Source organism: Oncorhynchus nerka, linkage group LG9a (assembly GCF_034236695.1).
Source record: "Oncorhynchus nerka isolate Pitt River linkage group LG9a, Oner_Uvic_2.0, whole genome shotgun sequence".
NCBI classification, from domain to species: domain Eukaryota; kingdom Metazoa; phylum Chordata; class Actinopteri; order Salmoniformes; family Salmonidae; genus Oncorhynchus; species Oncorhynchus nerka.
This window is the reverse complement of record NC_088404.1, coordinates 41694428-41710138: the sequence shown is the minus strand read 5'-3', so window position 1 is coordinate 41710138 and position 15711 is coordinate 41694428. Positions and strand designations below refer to the sequence as shown.

Genomic DNA, 15711 nt, shown 5'->3' with positions numbered 1-15711 from the left:
TGCCAAAGGCAGGGGTGCAAAATATTTAGCTTGTCCAGGCCCAGCGTGCCTCTCCAGGGTACTGTTGCAGAAACGCAGAGCTGCAGCGCTCTACCAACGCCCCATCAAATGAATTTACCATAAATAATGTACAGTAGCCTACGGTAGAAAGAGTAGTACCCCATGACATTGTTCTGTAGCCCATATATATACTGTATTTACAAAAATATATATATTTGAGGGCTTGGAAATTATGCAGACAATTACATTGATTGAAGCCACAATATATCTTCAATATTAAATAAAAAAAATAAAAAATGAGGAGAGAGAAGCAGGAGAAAGTGACATCAGCTTTGGAGCAGCTGCGGCATAATCAAACAGAGATGGACAGCAAATGGTGCTGAAAGACATTCATTTAAACAATTTACAGTATTTTCATTCGACTTCACTCACAACAGAACGGCTTTGTTGGAGCCTATTTCTTCCTGTTCGAATAAATAAGAGGTAGGCCTTCCTGTATGACAGACACAATTATGCTATCCATAGATTTGTCACCACTATATTTTGAAATAAATCAATGAAAAGTATCCAGATAATATAGAACGTTCTATAACAATGCTTAACTCTTTGATGCCTTATGCAAGAAACAAGCTTTAAAATGCCCACAAAAGACGTGACTGATGCATATGGGGACATATTGATTCATCTCTATGACCATCTGAGGCTGAGCTGCGACCTTCAATATTCGAGGAAATTAAGAATGTACTCTGCTATCCCTATTAATTGAGCTTTTGCTTTTCTGCTCCGCCTTATCTCAGCTCACTGGTCACGATAACAACACCCACCCGTAGCACGCACTCCAGAAGGTATATCTCACTGATCATCCCCAAAGCCAACACCTACTTTGGGCGCCTTTCCTTCCAGTTCTCTGCTGCCAATGAGGCTGAAGATGGAGACTTATATCTCCCTCACTAACTTAAACATCAGCTGTCTGAGCAGCTTAAGATTCGCTGCAGCTGTACACAGCCCATCTGTAAATAGCCCATCCAATCTACCTACCTCATCCCCATATTGTTTTTATTAACTTTTTTGCTCTTTTGCACACCAGCATTTCTACTTGCACATCATCATCTATCACTCCAGTGTTCATTTGCTAAATTGTAATTACTTCGCTACTATGGCCTATTTATTGCCTTACTTCCTCACGCCATTTGCACACACTGTATATAGACTATTCTCTATTGTGTTATTGACTGTATGTTTGTTTATTCCATGTGTAACTCTGTGTTGTTGTTTGTGTCGCACTGCTTTGCTTTATCTTGGCCAGGTCCCAGTTGTAAATGAGAACTTGTTCTCAACTGGCCTACCTGGTTAAATAAAGGTGAAATAAAGAATATGTTTAAACCCATCCAACTTTAGGGAAATACTTCTGTTGTTGGGTTAAGCAACGGACGAGTAGCCAGCAGTTGAAGCTTAAATTTGTCTGCATCGTTCAGCCTCTGTCTAGACTGAAAGGTAACTTTTGAAAGTGTCATGCTTTAGATTCATAAGGAGGACTAATATTTAATTATTTGCGAACAGCAACCGTTTCATTGCAAACAAGACACTCTGGTTTGGCATTGGAGAAATATGGTTTCTCTGTCCATTCTTCCCTGAAATTTCTATTTTCATTATTCACCTTTCTTTTGATACTTTTTCAGACCGTCATGTTCTCTTCATTGCAAGCTTTAAAAAAAACTAATTTAATAGAGGCATTGGCAATTTTATATGTGTAATCAGATTGAAAATATAGTTATTTTCAGATAATAGGATATGTTATTGATATTAACTGATTATGTAGCCTACTAACCAGATGTGTAAAAATTGTGTTTAATTTGAAGGATAGGCATATGAATTGGGCTGCTATTATGTTCTGCCGACGCCCTGGTTGGGCGATATGGCCAAAATATTTTATCACGGTATTTAAAAAAAAAACTGACTCTATGAAGTATTTGACGGTATTTTATGTTTTTTTGTGTGTTCTAAATTTGCTTTATGAGTAGTGTGTGACCTTAGGGTGGCAACACATATATTCTCAGTGATTTCAATGGGTCTTTCTCCATTCTGATTGTTTTATACTGTTCAATTCAACTTCAACCCCCAAAAGGCATAATTTTCATCAATTTCTGCATCTGAGATCATTTCCAAATTGACACGTAGGGTGCACGATATGGGCAAGCAATCTGGGCCTTATTTTTAACCAAATGTTGCAATTTGAATTGCGATTTAGAGCAAAACACTTGGGTTAACTGTTGGAATCATGGAAATAGAATATCTATTCTTATTATATTGTTAGAATATAATAGTGGGCACTTTGAATACAGTGTTGTTTGACATGACAACTAATGAAAATGCCAGGGAGGAGTTATTGTGACAGGGTAGGAACTAAAGTGTTGATAGGTGTTTCCTTGGGGACCCTATAATCTTTGGCTAAATTGAATGTTTTCTCTTAGCTACTTCATGTAGCTAACATATTCTTGCTTTGCGTATCCCTCTTTAATTTAGAAGATACTGATGCACAAACAACATGCTGATTCAGGTCTACACCATCACTGGTATTATCAGGCTGTATAGGTAATTACGCTTTCTCTTACTGAGTACATTTATTAGCTAGCTAGCAAGCAAGATTTAGGAACAACTTCCTAAGAAAAGACAAACTAGCTGTTTGCTGATGTAAGAAACACAAGCTAATAGTGTAATTATAGAATGCTAGTAGATTTATATTGATCAATGCAGCAAAGTGACAACTGCATCATTGTCATCAACAATCTTGCATGTGCTGCATTGACCCTGCAGACTGTATGAAAGTGTCTCGTGGTCGAGGAACAACACATGCGCTCCTTGAGTGACAGGGGGCGGGGCTAGGTCTGTGTGGAAAGCGGCGTGGAGAGAGAGAGAGATTCAAGTAACAAAGTAAACTATAAAAATGGACGTTACACACTGAGTATCACATTTAACAAACCAAAAATTCAAATACCGTTATAGAAGATAAAGTAAAAACCCAAACTGGTCCGTGCATCAATACCAGTATATCGCAAAACACGGTATACCGCCCAGCCCTAGTGTACACTATTCTAGTTTACTGGGGATAGGGCGGCAGAATGTACAGGGCCAGTGTTGCTAGATGTTTTGGGTGAATGCACACACAGGAGGTCCCACACCGGGAAGAAATTCAATCTATTTTTACCCCTGGAGAGAAGGAGAGTGATTGGACGGAAAGGGTAGAACAGTAGAGAGAAAACAGAAGTGGAGAGAGCATACAAATGTTTTACATAATGTAATAATATCATATCCTTGCTTGTGTGCTTTCTGAGGCCTTAGTGGAAATAGTCATATAATGGGCTTAAACAACAAATCATTAGGGATGTGTTTTGTTAGTTTGTTATTTGTTAGAGGGGGAGCGGCGGGGTAAGTTGGAGAGCTTCAAGCCTCATCCATGTCTACCCTCAAAAACTCCTGCTGGTAATACGCCTAATGTGACATGTGATGCTCTCTATCAATATGAGGCCCGCTCACACTGAGACAGGATTAGCAGAGCCACTGATGGTGACACGAACAGCCACCATTCTCTGAGTTGACACTTTTATCAGGGGCAAGCACAGATTTCATGCATATTCACTCATCACTAATGCCGCAAAATGAAAACGCAGCAATATTTCGAAATGGATGTACAGTACATGTAGAGAGAGAAACTCACTCACTCAAGATAGTTTCCATGGTTCAGTCTGATCCGGGGATTACCCAGAACCCACAGATGCAAAAGGGTATTCAATTCATCTCCAGTACATCACAAAATACACTGTTACTGTGCAACATGAACCTACTGTAAGGTCTACAGTATATTACGAGTGTTCTACAACATCATAAATGCCTGGGCATAGTTGCAGCTAGGGCAGGGGTGTAACATTTAAGTGTTGGGGCAAGCCAATAAATCACATGTATACAAGGCCTTCATTGAATGCATTACATCGCCCTCCTGTAAGGACGACTATCTGAGTGTACAGCTGGCACTGAAAGACAAGTAATACAGTAAATCTTTATGAGAGCGCACACTACACAGCATCCCTCCCTGGTCCCAGAGAACAGAGCTGTAGAATAGAGAAAGACTGCGCTCTCTGTTAGCGTAGTATAGTGCCATATTCTATACAATCAATAACAGGGACCACACTCAGATGAGGAAGAGGTCCTTTGTGTCCTATGGATTTTTTGCAGTGAAAAAGTAAACACTGAAACCTATTGATAAACACTTATTTTGTGAGTTGTATTTGTGCAGCAAGGAAATAAAATCTATGCATTTTGCTTTTACATTGACACATTTACACATTTTATCCAGAGTGACTTACAGGAGAAATGAGGGTTAAGTGCACTCTTTGAAAAAAAAGGTGCTATACCTGGAACCAAAAAGGGATCTCCTATGGGGACAGAACCCTTTTTTCTAAGAGTGTGCCTTGCTCAAGGGCACATCAATAGATTTTTGTCAACTCTGGGATTCAAACCAGCGACCTTTCGATTACTAGCCCAACGCCTTTTCCAATGATCACATGGAATGTTACATTGGGCGTGAAGGGAACGAGGATCACCACAACGGCAGAACAAATAGTTACAGGAGTATGTAGCTAGAGTGTGACCCCACTAATGACAGCTAGGATGGCTGGTCCCATTATATGAGTGGTCAACAGAGTGACAGCCCCACTGCTGGTAATGATCAGGTAGGGTTGGCCTGTTCCATTCGGCTGAATGAGTGGCTGGGCTGCAGAGTGGCAGTCCCATTATTGTAGGTGTCCAGCGGGTGTGACAGGGCAGCAGTGTGATTAAAGGAGTGACTCCATTGATGAGGGCCGGAGGCGGTGAGCAGAGTAGAGCCACTTGGCAGAGCCAGCTGTAAATGTCACCTCTGGAGGAAATCAATACGGCAATATGAATTCTCAGGAAAGCTGATATTAGACAGAGGAAGAAAGCACCTGGTCTCTTGCGTGACTTGTGGCTAGGTATGTGGGTTTGTACCGTAGGGTATGTGTAAGAGAGCATAGAGAGTGTACGTGCGGGCATTCGGGCAGGGGGTCATGTGTGGGTGCCTGTGTGCATTTCTGTGAGTCCAAGGGAGAAGTTATTTCTGTGTTCAGCATGTGTTTGCAATTCTTCCTCATGCATGTTGACATCTCTGTTTGATCTGTGGCCAGCTCTCCTCTCTTCTTTTTTCCCTGCCAGCAGTATGCTCCCTCCCTGCTGGACTGACCAACCCAGATATCTCCCTCTGTGTTTGGCTGGCCAGCCAACCAGCCATCCAATCAGCTATCCAGACAGCCAGCCATCTAGCCAGCCAGCCAGCTATCCAGCCAGCCAGCCAGCTATCCAGCCAACCAGTCATCTAGCCAGCCAGCCAGCCAGCCAGCTATCCAGCCAGCGAGCCATCCAGCCAGGATGGACCCATGCCTGGCCTCTATACTACCGCCCAGACCGAAGAGAATCAATCTGGCTGGGGCTAAAACACCTGAAACTGGCCAGCCAGCTGGAGCACCTGTGTCTCTAAACCATCTGGAGCTTGGACGCAGCTCCACACCTTCTGGGCCTGTGAATGAGGACTCCACTGCAAGCAGTAAACACACACCCGGGCAATAGAGGAGGGCATGCGAAGGTGGAGAGAGCAACTCCCACAAGTAGCCCACAATTCACCAGCTCTAGCATTTATCGAAGGCACAATTCCATGTCCAGTGTATGAAACATTTAGAAGGCCTTGTAAAATGCTATCCAGAGAGGTTATTCTGTCATCTTTTGTGTACCACAGGGGTCCATGACCTGTTGACTCCTCCATGAGAGGTAGGGAGCTTGGTTGTTCCTCATTCACAATATTCAGTGGAATTCGGTTGAATCACGAGGGGTGCCTCGTCTCTGCAGCCTTTCTGCACTGAGAAGCTTGACTCTGAACTTAAAGGTAGAGAAGAGGTCTTTGTATGCCATGTACTGAACAATGCCAGTTCACTTCAACCTATGTAGAGGTTGTGAGATGGGTTTTGTTCTGACTGAAACTGAGGGACATGAGTGGCGATGAGATGAAACTATGTTAAACAAACCAAACAACTCTATGCACAAGGAGTACTTTGAAGGCCCAGTGTGGTGAAAAATGAGATTTTCCTGTGTTGTATATACACTACTCAAAAAAATAAAGGGAACAATTAAACAACACAATGTAACTCCAAGTCAATCACACTTCTGTGAAATCAAACTGTCCACTTAGGAAGCAACTGATTGACAATATATTTCACATGCTGTTGTGCAAATGGAATAGACAACAGGTGGAAATTATAGGCATTTAGCAAGACACCCCCAATAAAGGAGTGGTTCTGCCGGTGGGGACCACAGACCACTTCTCAGTTCCTATGCTTCCTGGCTGAGGTTTTGGTCACTTTTGAATGCTGGCGGTGCTTTCACTCTAGTGGTAGCATGAGACAGAGTCTACAACCCACACCAGTGGCTCAGGTAGTGCAGCTCATCCAGGATGGCACATCAATGCGAGATGTGGCAAGAAGGTTTGCTGTGTCTGTCAGCGTAGTGTCCAGAGCATGGAGGCGCTACCAGGAGACAGGCCAGTACATCAGGAGACGTGGAGGAGGCCGTAGGAGGGCAACAACCCAGCAGCAGGACCTCTACCTCCGCCTTTGTGCAAGGAGGAGCAGAAGGAGCACTGCCAGAGCCCTGCAAAATGACCTCCAACAGGCCACAAATGTGCATGTGTCTGCTCAAATGGTCAGAAACAGACTCCATGAGGGTGGTATGAGGGCCCGACGTCCACAGGTCAGCCTGTAGTGTGGTTTTCCACTTTAATTTTGAGTGTGACTCCAAAACCAGACCTCCATGGGTTGATAAATTTGATTTCCATTGATTTTGTTGTCAGCAAATTCAACTATGTAAGAAAAAAGTATTTAATTAGAGTATTTCATTCATTCAGATCTAGGATGTGTTATTTTAGTGTTCCCTTTATATTTTTGAGCAGTGTATATTTCTACACTATGAGGTCGGAAAAAAGATTGAAAAGACCGCCTGAAATCTCAGCCTGTTTTTGTGGGATGGAGCTGCAGCTCCCCTAGAAATTGAAATACATTTGCCAAAGTTATAGAATTAATGCTGATTGTTCAGAAATAAATTAAATAATTCAGAATAGCCTATCACAGCATGAGAAGGCTTATCATTTAGTGACAGAGGATCAATAGCTTCTTTTTTTAAAGCCTAGATGTGGATTGTATGTAGCCCAATATTAAGGCATAGCCTACAGTGGGGATCACAAATCTGTCAGTGAACAACATGCAGACAATACAGGCCTTTCACAGTATTTCAAATCGCGGGAAAACCCAGGTTGGAAAGCTCCCGCTGAAAACAGAGGACTCTAATCCGCATGCTGTAGGCTACCAAAATATTTGATTAACTTCCAAATATAGTTTTACAAAGTAAAACAAGAGAGAGATAGGCCTTTGTCATGAACGCATTCGCCATCACCGGCGAGTGAGCTGCACATCATTGGGTGAATCAGTGAAACTGGAAAGCATTTTAGGACTATAATTTCCTCCTCATATTGTACAATACGATATGTCTCCACACACCGAGGCCTAGGCTATTGATGTATTCAAGTCAAGGTCGTTTTTTATTGATCTCATTTTATTGATTGTCTGTGTCAAAGTAGCCTGCCATTTCGATCATTTGTGTGGTATTAAAAGGGATTCTGCCAAAGTCTCCAGTCATGTAAAATTACGTAGAATTGTATGAAATGTGTTTATTAAAGGCCACAACATTCTTCCGGGATCCTAGGCTACTGAAGATGTTCCCCATATATGCCTCAACTCTACTGCTGTATGCCACTACGCAAATGCCATGATATGCATGTAATGCTTTATTACAAAGGTGATTTATCTTCTCATACACCCCGCTACCTCAGAACTCCCCAGGTCACACCACTCTCATGCTCACTTTTTGTTCCGGCACCTCCCGATATACAAATGAAGCACTATTTGTATGGTTTGTTTAACTTTGCAATCATTGTTTTGTGATTGACATACATTTCAAAGAGAAAAATCTGAGTCTCAGCATCGCTCTGTTACCATGGAAGTGCCCTAGTGCCTAGCCGTTTTACCAGAGAATATACAGTAGTGTTGACATTGTCCTCTGCTGCCTAATGAGCAGAGGTGAGTGATTTGGCATTTGAGTCAGACTGGGGTTCTAAAAAGCGCGATACTGCCAGACGACTCTAACTCCACCTGTAACCTCAACAGAGCAGTATAGTCAAAAGACATGGCCAAGTCAGTGCCACTTCTCCCTTGTAACAATCTCTCCACGGGTGGCAGCCTGTCGATGCCGGCTCTCCAAGCACATTTCAGTTCTCCGAACAGGAAAAATGTCATAAAATTTAAATCAACAGAATCTAGCCTTTACCTTACACTCATTTAACTCTTACTCTGAAGGTTGAGGACGTAAATGTAAACAAACAAGGTCAATAAACAAACAAACAAAGTTTAGGTGATGGGACTGTCATTGTGACCATGATGAATGAAAATCCTGTGACCAAAAAGTTGATTTGTAAACCCAGCAAACAACAGAGCCTGTTTGTGGGAGTGTCCCTTTTCAATTACTGTCAATCCGATCACACTAGACTGGAGATGGTATCATGGTTCTGTCTCATTGGGCACAAATTGCTAAACAATCGAGGGTTGAATAGTTACAATGAGGAGGCTGTTTCCAGACACAAGCGTATCGGAGGCCTTCAGGGGAGATGTGCTGAGGTGTTTGATAGGGGAGATAAGGTGGCCAGCCTCTATGGCCCCGGAGGCAGGAGGCCCTCCTATCGCTCACCCTACTGTCTGCTCCTATTGTGATGCTGGAGGTGGTATTGGTTGGGGTGGTCACAGGGGCACTGTGATTAGGAATAAAGGATCAGTCTCTGTTTCTGTATTCTCCTTCCAGGTTTATCTGTTTGTCTCATCGTCTGATCTCACTTCTGGCTGACTCCCATTCATCAGTGGAAAGGGCAACGGTGCCAATAGCCTCTCTGGCTCTTTCCTCTATCCTATAAGCACTTCTCTCTGCCTGGATTGCTTGTGATACGGAGGATTATTCTGAAGGTGTTTTGTCTTGGATGGTGGTAGACTTTGGTAGACTTTCTTTAAATACACTATTAGAAAAAAGGTGCTATTTAGAACCTGAAAGGGTTCGCCTGTCCTCATAGAACCCCTTTGGTTCCAGGTAAAACCCTTTTGGGTTCTATGTAAAAACCCTTTCCACATAGGAGAACCCTTTTTGGATCCCTATGGGACCCCCAAAGAACCCTTTTGGAACCCTTTTTTCTAAGAGTGTACCAAATTCCCATTCCTTTCCTCCTAGTATATGTGAACTGTACTGTATTGCTAGTCTTGAGTTCTACTCCTCCATCCAGTCCTGTAAGGCTTTGTGAATCTTCCCCTCTTCCTCTGTGTTCTAAGTGCTTGCTGTGTACCAGGGGACTATCCTGAGGGTCAACGATGCCTATACTGTAGCATGATTAAGCCATCGGTACAGGAACCAAACTGACACTACAAAAGACCTTATGCAGTATGTAAATGAGTGTCTCTTTAGATGTTTTGATTTACCTTTGATCTCACTTTCTCTCGCTCTCTTTCTCTCTCCTACTGTGCAGCAGTAATTGTGAGAGCCACGTGTTCATATTCCTCTCACAGCACAGGAGGCTACTGAGGGGAGAAGGGCTCATAAAAATGGCTGGAGCAAATGGAATGCCATCAAACCATTTATTTAGTATTTACCCTTGATTTAACTAAACAAGTCAGTTAAGAACAAATTCTAATTTACAATGATGGCCTACCACGGCCAAACACTCCCCTAACCCAGACAACGCTGGACCAATTGTGAGCCGCCCTATGGGACTCCCGATCACGACCGGTTGTGATACAGCCCGGGATCAAACCAGGGTCTGTAGTGACACCTCTAGCACTGCGATGCAGTGCCTTAGACGGCTGCGCCACTCGGTCACTCGCCACTCAAATCATGTGTTTGATGAACAATTGAAGTCAGAACTTTACATACACTTAGGTTGGAATCATTAAAACTCGTTTTTCAACCACTCCACAAAGTTCTTGTTAGCAAACTATAGTTTTGGCAAGTCAGTTAGGAACATCTACTTTGTGCATGACACAAGTCATTTTCCCAAAAATTGTTTACAGACAGATTATTTTACTTATAATTCACTGTATCACAATTCCAGTGGGTCAGAAGTTTACATACACTAAGTTGACTGTGCCTTTAAAACAGCTTGGAAAATTCCAGAAAGTTATGTCATGGCTTTAGAAGCTTCTGATTGACATAATTTGAGTCAATTGGAGCTGTACCTGTGAATGTATTTCAAACCTACCTTCAAACTCAGTGCCTCTTTTCTTGACATCATGGGAAAATCCAAATAAATCAGCCAAGACCTCAGAAAAAAATGTAGACCTCCACAAGTCTGGCTCATCCTTGGGAGCAATTTTCAAATGCCTGAATGTACAAGTTCATCTGTACAAACAATTGTATGCAAGTATAAACACCATGGAACCACGTAGCCGTCACACCGCTCAGGAAGGAGAAGCGCTCTGTCTCCTAGAGATGAAGGTACTTTGGTGCAAAAAGTGCAAATCAATCCCAGAACAACAGAAAAGGACATTGTGAAGATGCTGGAGGAAACAGATACAAAAGTATCTATATCCACAGTAAAATAAGTCCTATATCGACAACTTGAAAGGCCGCTCAGCAAGGAAGAAGCCACTGCTCCAAAACCGCCATAAAAAAGCCAGACTTAGGTTTGCAACTGCACATGGGGTCAAAGATGGTACATTTTGGAGAAATGTTCTCTGGTCTGATGAAACAGAAATATAGTGCACTTCACAAATAGATGACATCATGAGGATGGCAAATTATGTGGATATAATGAAGAAACATCTCAAGACATTAGTCAGTTAAAGCTTGGTCGCAAATGGGTCTTCCAAACAGACAATGACGCAAAGAATACTTCCAAAGTTGTGAAAAAATGGCGTAAGGACAACAAAGTTAAGGTATTAGAGTGGTCATCACAAAGCCCTGACCTCAATCCTATAGAACATTTGTGGACAGAACTGAAAAAGGGTGTGCGAGCAAGGAGGTCTACAAACCTGACTCAGTTACACCAGCTCTGTCAGGAGGAATGGGCTAAAATTCACCCAACTTATTTTGGGAAGCTTGTGGAAAGCTACCTGAAAAGTTTGACTCAAGTTAAACAATTTAAAGGCAAATACTAATTGAGTGTATGTAAACTTCTGACACACTGGGAATGTGCTGAAAGAAATAAGAGCGGAAATAAATAATTCTCTCTACTATTATTCTGACATTTCATATTCTTAAAATGAAGTGGTGATCCTAAGTGACCTAAAACAGGGAATTTTTACTAGGATTAAATGTCAGGAATGATGAAAAACTGAGTTTAAATGTAGTTGACTAAGGTGTATGTAAACTTCCGACTTCAACTGTATTTGATACCATTCCACTCATTCTGCTCCAGTCATTACCACATGCCCGTTCAATCAATCAATCAATCAATCAAATCAATCAATCAATTCTATTTATAAAGCCCTTTTTTACATCAGCTGATGTCACAAAGTGCTGTACAGAAACCCAGCCTGAAACCTCAAACAGCAAGCAGTGCAGATGTAGAAGCCATTAACCTCTTAAGTCGACCCTCTACTTTTTTGAACATTCTGTTAAAAATCGCGCAACATTTCAGCGCCCTGCTACTCATGCCAGGAATATAGTATATGCATTTGCTTAGTCTGTGTGGATAGAAAACACTCAGACGTTTAAAAAACTGGTTAAATCACTGCTGTGGCTTTACCAGAACGGCATTTACATCGAAAAGCACAGGAAAAACTGATCACTGAAAATGGGAAAATATATCCATGCGCTACTTGAACCCATTGATAAACGTGAACCACAATTAATTGACTGAGGTTGCAGTACGTACAGCTTCCACACGGTGTCTAGAGTCTTGTCATTTCCCTTCGAGTTTTTTCTTGGTCAAACACATGCAGGACACCGTATCTCCGAAATAAAGACCCAAATAGTGTTTATGGGACATCTAGGAGTGCCAACAAAGAAGATGGTGAAAGGTAATGAATGTTTTCTATTTTATTGTGCGGTTTGTGTAACGCTGAAATGCTAATTATTTTGTTTACGTCCCCTGTGGGTCTTTTGGGGTGTTACATGCTATCAGATAATAGCTTCTCATGCTTTCGCCGAAAAGCATTTTAAAAATCTGACTTGTTGCCTGGATTCACAACGAGTGTAGCTTTAATTCGATACCCTGCATGTGTATTTTAATGAACTTTTGAGTTTTAACTAATACTATTAGCATTTAGCGTAGCGCATTTGCATTTCCAGAGCTCTAGTTGGGACGCAAGCGTCCCGAGTAGAAGCAACAGGTTAAGGTGCCACCAACCTCCCCTGTCTACCAGATTGTAACTGTTGATTCTGCTATGTTTCCAAACATGGAGGTAAGTGGCAGTGGGAACTGGGTGTAAGACTCTTTGCGTTTGTCTTTTTTACAATCCACAAAGAAGAGAATCCATTTTGTCTGAGTCAATATTTATCCAAGATGCCTCTCTTTTCCCCACATATCGACAGCATGTCATTTGTTCACACCCATAAACACACAGAGAGCAATTCAAAGGTTACCAGAGAAAAGTTGGTTTGAAAACCTCCAGAGATCCTGAATATTACTCTACAAAACTGAACAAAACAGGACTCTACATTTCTGTACCCAAAGTAGAGAATTCAAACAAAACCTGGCAAATATAATAAGCCTCTGTTGCATTACAACTCTATTATACTGGAAGAGGTAAGCATTGTTTTGCTTTCAGTCATACCATCAGACTCACTATAACTTTCCAACACGGTATTTATCATCTGTAATCATAGACAGGAACTTCTACAGGAAATAGTCTTTGCTAACACATTTTATAGCATGTGATATGGGCAATCCAACCCAATTAAAACAAGCTAAAAAATAGCCAAATGGGAACTAACCTACATGTTCAATATTTGTTATGGAAGCTATCTGTATAAGTGGAAGAAGTTCAAAGGCATCAAGCCTTAGAATTACACCCGAACAGAAAAAAACATGCATTTAGAAATTCAATATAAAATATCTAAGGTACGGTCCTGAAATGTGATTCCTTGATGGAACTTCAGTGGAAGCCAGTAACCTGATTTCACCATGTAGGAAGGTACATTTCCAAATGCTGCAATACATTCAATCAATTTGGTAATGTCAAAAGTACATTGTAAAGTGGGAATCATGTTCCTTGCTGCTGTGTGCACACAGCTACACCGCCAAATGGATAGGTTATTCTCTAGAAGAAACAGCCGTCTTGGTCTATCACCCTGTGAATGCATAATAGTGTACATATAAATATGCTGAGCAATATCTCCTGCTATTTTATTCTGGTGCGATTGTTGAGTGGCTCCAGTATCAATCAATAGAGAAAGTGCAGTGATTTCAGAGTGACTATTTCTCATAGAGCGATACAGGGAATTACAGCAGCCATTTGTTAGATGCTAATGATGTCCCACTCATTACATTTCAGGGTGATTGTATGCCATCTTAATTAGATGATAATCTATTGCAAGAGATAAAAGTTGAGAACAAATCATTAACAATGAACAAATGTGGATGCTAAATACTTCTGAAAATAGTAATGCTCAGTAGAGCATAACCTATGAGGTTCTGACTAGGGTTGCAAAATTCCGGGAACTATCAATAAATTCCCTGGTTTTCCAGAAATCCTAGTTGGAATTTTGAAATCCTAGTCCTGACTCCTGGGTTCTAATGACTCTAAACTAATGTGGAGGGTAAATATGCTTACTCATTGGATCCTCCCCTGCAGATACTGTAGCAGTGGAGCTCTCAGTATTGGATCAAGAGGAGAGTTCTTTGTTCAAAAGCTTTTCTCTAATTGGCTAGCAACAATAGATCTACAGTACGTAGTGCCTGGCTTGCCTAGGAGTGTGTGAATGTGTCCTTCACACGGCTGCTGTATATTGTATGTCCCTGTGGTGAAGTTACTGTGGCCTGGAGGTCATCCACAGATGATGCACTCGTCTATTGCACTCAACACTAACCTTTCCCACCTGGACAAAAGGAACACCTATGTGAGAATGCTATTCCTTGACTACAGGTCAGCGTTCAACACCATAGCGCATCACTAAGCTAAAGACCCTGGGACTAAACACCTCCCTCTGCAACTGGATCCTGGACTTCCTGACGGGCCGCCCCCAGGTGGTAAGGGTAGGGGAAAACACATTTGCCACGCTGATCCTCAACATGGAGGCCCCTCAGGGGTGCGTGCTCAGTCCCTTCCTGTACTCCCTGTTCACTCATGATTGCATCGCCAGGCACAACTCCAACACCATCATCAAGTTTGTCGATGACACAACAATGGTAAGCCAGATCACCAACAACGACGAGACAGCCTATAGGGAGGAAATCAGAGACCTGGCTGTGTGGTGCCAGGACAACAACGTCTCTCTCAACGTGATCAAGACAAAGGAGATGATTTTGGACTATAGGAAAAGGAGGGCCGAGCACGCCCCCATTATCATCGACGGGGCTGTAGTGGAACAGGTTGAGAGTTTCAAGTTCCTTGGTGTCCACATCACCAACAAACTGTCATGGTCCAAACACACTAAGAAAGTAGTGAAGAGGGCACAACAAAGCCTATTCCCCCTCAAGAGACTGAAAAGATTTGGCATGGGTCCTCAGATCCTCAGAAGTTTCTAAAGCTGCACCATCGAGAGCAATCTGACTGGTTGCTCTCGATCACTGCCTAGTAAGGCAACTGTTCGGCCTCCGACCTCAAGGCACTGCAGAGGGTAGTGCATACGGCCCAGTACATCACTGGGGTCAAGCTCCCTGCCATCCAGAACCTCTATATCAGGCAGTGTCAGAGGAAGTCCCTAAAAATTGTCAAAGATTCCAGCCACCCTAGTCATAGACTGTTCTCTCTGCTACCGCACTGCAAGCGGTACCGGAGCGCCCAAGTCTCGGTCCAAAAGGCCGGTTCTAGCCCAAAAGCCATAAGACTCCTGAACAGCAAAACAAAAGGCTACCCAGACCCCTCTTTTATGCTGCTGCTACTCTATGTTTATAATCAATGCATAGTCACTTTAACTCTACCTACATGTACATATTACCTCAATTACCTCGTCTAACCGGTGCCCTCGCACATTGACTCTGTTCCGGTAGCCCCTGTATAAAGCCTCCACATTGACTCTGTTCCGGTAGCCCCTGTATATAGCCTCCACATTGACTCTGTTCCGGTAGCCCCTGTATATAGCCTCCACATTGACTCTGTTCCGGTAGCCCTGTATATAGCCTCCACATTGACTCTGTTCCGGTACCCCCTGTATATAGCCTCCACATTGACTCTGTTCCGGTAGCCCCTGTATATAGCCTCCACATTGACTCTGTTCCGGTAGCCCCTGTATATAGCCTCCACATTGACTCTGTTCCGGTACCCCCTGTATATAGCCTCCACATTGACTCTGTTCCGGTACCCCCTGTATAAAGCCTCCACATTGACTCTGTTCTGGTAGCCCCTGTATATAGCCTCCACATTGACTCTGTTCCGGTAGCCCCTGTATATAGCCTCCACA

The 15711-nt window shown here is 42.6% G+C and overlaps 1 protein-coding gene across 1 annotated transcript in view; it reads right to left on the bottom strand.

The window, feature by feature from the left end:
* The window catches only part of cdh13 (cadherin 13, H-cadherin (heart)), a 554022-nt gene that overhangs the window by 408792 nt on the left and 129519 nt on the right, over window positions 1-15711 (bottom strand). The window lies entirely within an intron of this gene.